The sequence below is a fragment of the Notamacropus eugenii genome, chromosome 1 (genome assembly GCF_028372415.1).
Source record: "Notamacropus eugenii isolate mMacEug1 chromosome 1, mMacEug1.pri_v2, whole genome shotgun sequence".
NCBI lineage: Eukaryota > Metazoa > Chordata > Mammalia > Diprotodontia > Macropodidae > Notamacropus > Notamacropus eugenii.
Window position 1 is genome coordinate 255,650,712 of NC_092872.1, and position 5,895 is coordinate 255,656,606.

The 5,895-nt window shown below is 39.9% G+C and overlaps 1 pseudogene; it reads left to right on the forward strand.

Annotated features, from left to right (window-relative positions):
* The first annotated feature begins 969 nt into the window (after nt 1-969).
* LOC140529241 (splicing factor, proline- and glutamine-rich-like) lies at nt 970-2,795 on the forward strand (annotated as a pseudogene).
* Nucleotides 2,796-5,895: the final 3,100 nt, after the last annotated feature.

The following is a 5,895-nucleotide window of genomic DNA, read 5'->3' on the forward strand; positions in this document are numbered from 1 at the left end:
AAAGGTAGCAGTACCAACTGCCTCTCTTCCACCCAGGCTGCCACAAGGCCATGAATGCATGAGTTTGCTGTTTCTTCTGTCCCCCTTGAATGGAATAGATTTAGTGAAGACTTCTCAGATTGTAATTCTTCTCCCAGGGGTGAGGTAAGACCTAGAGGCTCAAGGTTACAATATTTTTAGAATAGAATAGTTCCATATAAGGATATAAAACTGTGTAGTGTATTAGGGACTCAATGACCGGATAAAACTTACATAATTCCTCGATGTCTTCATTTCAAAAGGAATTGGTTAGATTTCATGTCTAGAATGTAAGATCATATTCTCAGCCAATGAGGATAATGGTCAGTGGGGGAGGAGGGACTTGCGTTAGGGTCTATATAAATCACTGCCTTTTCTTTGTCTTTGTCTTTCCTGCTCCTACAGGATAGCCCCGCTTCTCGAGAATCGAATAAATTACTTTTCTGTCATCACTTTGAGAGGCCTCTGAGTAATTGATTTATGTAGGGACCTGAGCCATCCCACACACCCTTATGTTTTTTCTTTCTTGATCTTGGGTGAATGGGTCTTGGTGATAGAACAGACTGAGTGATAACCCTGTCAGCTCTCAATTAGCAGAAGAGTCCACAGCAGAGTCTGCCTCTAGTCCTATCAGCTGAGCCAGTGAAGAAACAGTCTCCAAGAAGTAACCTATTTGATCCAGCCTCGCAATGAATAAAGCTAACAGCCATGTCCTGCAAACAAGAGTGACCTCTTCAATGGCTATGCCACATCTAGGAGTGAATGTGATGGGGAAAGCTGTCTACTAGTTGCCATTCTAAATATGATTCTACTCTCCCTAAGGACAGAGGTGGTGAAGAAGTGGACTGGGCTCCCAATTGCAGAGCTTTTTGCATATAAGGTCCTACAATATTTTCTCAGTAAATATACATTTGGTTATCAATGCTAATACAGAGATATCAAGTGCTCAAAATGATATTGGTGCGGTAATCTCTAGGGAGTGTTTTGGGGGAGGTATTAACTGGTTGATTGATATTGAGGGGAATGTACTAATAGGGGACTGGTAAGCAATAGTATTAGAGAAATCACTTTCTGGAGTCCCCTAGAACCCTCCTTCTAGGGTCTCCTCTTGTCAGGGTGAGTGAAAGTTGGGATAATGACCTCCAGAGACTATATGGACTACACCTGTTTTCAGCCTTCCCAATATTCTGAATCAGAACAAGATTTCCAGATATGTATTTTTTGTTCCTCATCCTGAAGAGTTCAGAAATCTAGCTAAGAGATTCAAAATTTGCCTGCTGTCCCCCACATTTTGTGATCAGCAAGGTGGCCTCCACATTCATTCCCCCAACAACATCTCCACTTTTGTTGTTCCTCCACCCACTGATCACAGACATATCTCAGGTGGGTTCTGGAATTGTGGGGAACCAAAAAAAGATGACAGTACCTCCCATTGTACCACCACTATTAGCTACCACCACCTCCCCATCACCAGAGACCTTCACCTGTGGGATGCAGCAAGGAAAATATCTCAGACTCTCTAAATTCAAGAGACAAGCAAACTTGTCTTTCTTGAGACTTGGAGAGAAAATGCACACCCAGTAATGTAGGCTATCTGTTTAAAATTTGCCAGCTGATATTACAAACACTTCCAAAGATCATTTACTAAATAGGAAGAACCTGGTGAAGTCTTTATCAACAAGGGCAAAGAATTTTGGAATGGAATCTAGATGAAATCTAATGGAAATGGAATGGAATGGAATCTAGAACCCTGGCAAAATGGCAAAAGCAGAAGTTAATTTGGACCAACTGAAAAGGCTTTCATAGTTACTGATGATTGATAAGATCTATAGGAAAAGGCATTGGTGAATTTTCCTCCAAGAAATCTGTAAGAAAAGCGTTTAAATGGCACAATGGAGTGGCTTTGTTGACAACTCCTGTCCTACCATTGTGGAATTACTTAAACAAATAGAAAATGAAGACAGTCTTCCTGAAAAGCTTGCTCAGGAGAATCTAATGTATCAAAATAGAGAGAGAGAGAGAGAGAGAGAGAGAGAGAGAGAGAGAGAGAGAGAGAGAGAGAGAGAGAGAGAGAGAGAGAGAGAGAGAGGGAGCCCTTCATGTTTTACTCAAAATTTGCTCAAACCTTTGAGTTGGAATATTCCCAGAGATGGAAGTCTTCAGACAAAATGGAAAAGTAGCAAAGGAGACAGATTAAGAAAAATACAAAAGATGCAGAAGACAAATGGAAAGTAAAATAGAAGATGTGTATTATGAGCATCAGGCAAATCTTTATGTCAGAACCTAAGGAGGCATCAAGAAGAACTGAAACATGGAGGAGATTCACAATCAAGAAATACAGTTCAGACAAGAGAAAGAGCTGCATAGAAGAGAAGCAGAAACAATGATTCATCAACAAGAGATGGAAGAGCAAAAAAGATGCCCAAGAGGAGAAAACTAGAGTCAGATGGGTTACAAGGATCCATGAAAGAGAGAAGAATGAACAATGCAGGAGCAATGAACATGAAAGATAATTTTGGCTCAGAAAGTCAGGAATTTCCCCCTTTAGATGGCAGTGGGTATGGGTTCTGAGATCAGTCGTAGAGTTCCACCAATGGCCCCGAGAGGTTCCATGATGGGAAGCGATGCATGTATGTGCTGAGAGTACTGAGCATTTTGGAAAGCAAAGAGCTCAGCCCATGGGTGAGCAGGACCTGAGAGGTGAAGGACCTGGTGCTCCAGCAGGACATGGTAGAGGGAGAGAAGATGAAGACCCAAGCAAAAGGTCCCAATTTTAGATGTGATACATAGGCTTCCATTTCAACTTGTTTTTTGTCCTGTTGTGACACCAGTCTTTTTAATTCTTGCATTTTAATAAGAATACTGCATTTTTTGTGGATTTGAGAAATTTATTGACCTAATATTTGTAAATGATCTGTTTGGAGAGTGTAAAATTATGCAAGGCAATGTTTTGAAAGGAGAGAAAATGTAGCTTTTTAAAATGTAGTTGTTGTCATCAGTTGTATCTGATTCTCCATGACCCCATTTGGGGTTTTCTTGACAGAGATACTGGAATGGTTTGCCATTTCCGTTTCCATTCATTTTTACAGACAAGAAATGCAGGCAAACAGGATTAAGTGGCTTGCCCTGGGTCATATAGCTAGTAAGTGTCTGAGATTGGATTTGAATTCAAGTCTTCCTAACTGTGAGACAAGCACTCTAACCACTGAGCCACCTAGCTTCTGCTGCTCTTCCTTCCTTCCTTCCTTCCTTCCTTCCTTCCTTCCTTCCTTCCTTCCTTCCTTCCTTTCTGTCCTGTCTGTCTTTCTGTCTTTCTCCATCCTCCTCCTCCTCCTCCTCCTCTTCTTCTTCCTCTTTCTCCTTCTTCTTCATGTTTTGGCTGTGTACTTTGTGCCGCTAAAATTCCAAAATATACCAGTTTTTTAACTGGGCTTCAAATGAAAAGAATAACTATAAACTTTCTCTTCAATTTTGCTTTCTTGCTTCCATTGTATTAGGTCAGGTAATACACCTTGAAAGTTTAAGACTCTTGGTCTTTGAAAACAACTTTTCATTTGTTGGAAGATATATTTAGAGGCAAATTTTCTTTCCACAAATGCTCCTACTTTTAAAGAACTGATAGCTAGGAGAGAATTCTGGGAAGATGGCAGAGTAGGTTAGAAAATTACAAGCTCTTCAGACTTCTTCCACAAATAAGACAAAATAGTGCCTCAGGGAGAATGTAGAGTGGTAAAAATAAACAAGAGTTGGGGTAGGACAGTGGTCCTCCTGAGACAACCAGAGAAGATCTGAGGTTTAGTCCCTGTGAAGTATAAATACTTCCAGGCTAGTTCAGCTGAAACAGCAAGCAGCAAGCCCTGGGACTGGCTGGGTTGGAAAGCAGCCCCAGCCAAGGGAATTTTTACTAGACAGTGTGGGGAGTTGGGTGCCTGAGCAGGAAAAGATTAAGTGAACCTATGCTGAGCAGGGATGCCAGGACCAGTTGTGCTGCCGAGGCATGGCCCTGGGCAAGAAGAAACCAGTACATGTCCCCTTGAGTGCAGAAGCAAGTGGGGTGGGGATGCCACTGACTATGGGAACTTACAGAAGGGCGGAGTTCTCGGTTTTGGGTTCCAGGACAGAGAGAAGAACTGAAAGAGGATCTGAGGACACAGGGACTATCCCCCATTCCCCAGGACTAGAGGTGATTACAATAACAAGCTACTATAAATAAAAAAATGAGCAGGCAAAGGAGAAAGAATCCAATAATAGAAAGTCACTATAGGAATAGAGAAGACTGAGGTCCATCTTGGGAGGAGGATTTTGAAGAAAAAAGAGCCTCTCCTACCCAAAGAATAACTTCAAATGGTCACCTGCCCAATAAGAATTCATAGAATAATTTTTTTAAAGGCTTTAAAAATCAAATGATATTGAGGTTTTTTTAAGGAGATTTTAAGAAAAGAACAATCCAAGAAAAAACAAGATTATGAAAAGAAAGTCAACCAATTAGAAAAGGAGATCCAGAATCTTAAGGAAGAAGACAGCTCCTTAACAATTAGAATTGAGCATGGGGAAGTCAGTGAAATTATAAGAGACCAAGAAATAATAAAACAAAATACAAAGAAAAAAATAGAAGAGGAAGTGAAACATCTCTTTTGACCTTGTCCCTCCCCTAAAGTGTTTACTTCTAATTACTCCCTCCTCCCATTTGCTGTCCTTTCTATTATCCCCACACACCTCACTTATCCACTTCTCCCCTACTTTTCTGTAGTGTAAGATAAATTTTCATACCAAATTGAGCGTGTATGCTGTTCCCTCCTTAAGCCAAATGTAATGAGAGTAAATTTCACTTTTTGCCTCTCACTTCCCCCCTTTTCCCCTCCACTGAAAAAGCAAGCTGTTGACTTTTCATGATTTTCTTGCATCACTCTCATTTCTTGCCTCTTTTATGAGATAATTTGCCCCATTCCATTTCTCCCTTTCTCCTCCCAATATATTCCTCTCTCACCCTTTAATTTTATTTTTTAGATATCATCCCTTCCTATTCAACTCACCTTGCCCTCTGTGTGTGTGTGTGCACGTGTGTATGTATGTGTGTGTGTGTGTAAAATCCTAACAACTACCCAAATACTGAGAAAAGTCTCAAGAGTTACACATATTATCTTTTCCATGTAATAACGTAAACAGTTCAACTTTAGTAAGTTACTTATGTTTCTCTTTCCTGTTTACTTTTTCATGCTTCTCTTGTGTTTGAAAGTCAAATTTTCTATTCAGCTCTGGTCTTTTCATCAAGAATGCTTAAAAGTCCTCTATTTTACTGAATAACTGTTTTTCCCCTGAAGTATTATACTCAGTTTTGCTTGGTAGGTGATTCTTGATTTTAATCCTAGTTCCTTTGACTTCTGGAATATCATATTCCAAGCCCTTTGATCCCTTAATGTAGAAGCTGCTGGACCTTGTACTATCCTGATTGTATTTCCACAATACTTGAATTGTTTATTCTGGCTGCTTGCAATATTTTCTCCTTGATCTGGGAACTCTGGAATTTGGCTACAATATTCCTAGGAGTTTCTCTTTTCAGATCTCTTTCAGGAGGTGATCAGTGGATTCTTTCAATATTTATTTTACCGTCTGGTTCTAGGATATCAGGGCAGTTTTCCTTGATAATTTCTTGGGAAATGATGTCTAGGCTCTTTTTTTTGATCATGGCTTTCAGGTAGTCCCATAATTTTTAAATTGCCTCTCCTGGATCTATTTTTCAGGTCAGTTGTTTTTCTAGTGAGATATTTCACATTGTCTTCTATTTTTTCCTTCTTTTGATTTTGTTTTGTAATTTCTTAGTTTCTCATAAAGTCATTAGCTTCCATCTGCTCCATTCTAATTTTTAAAGAACTAATT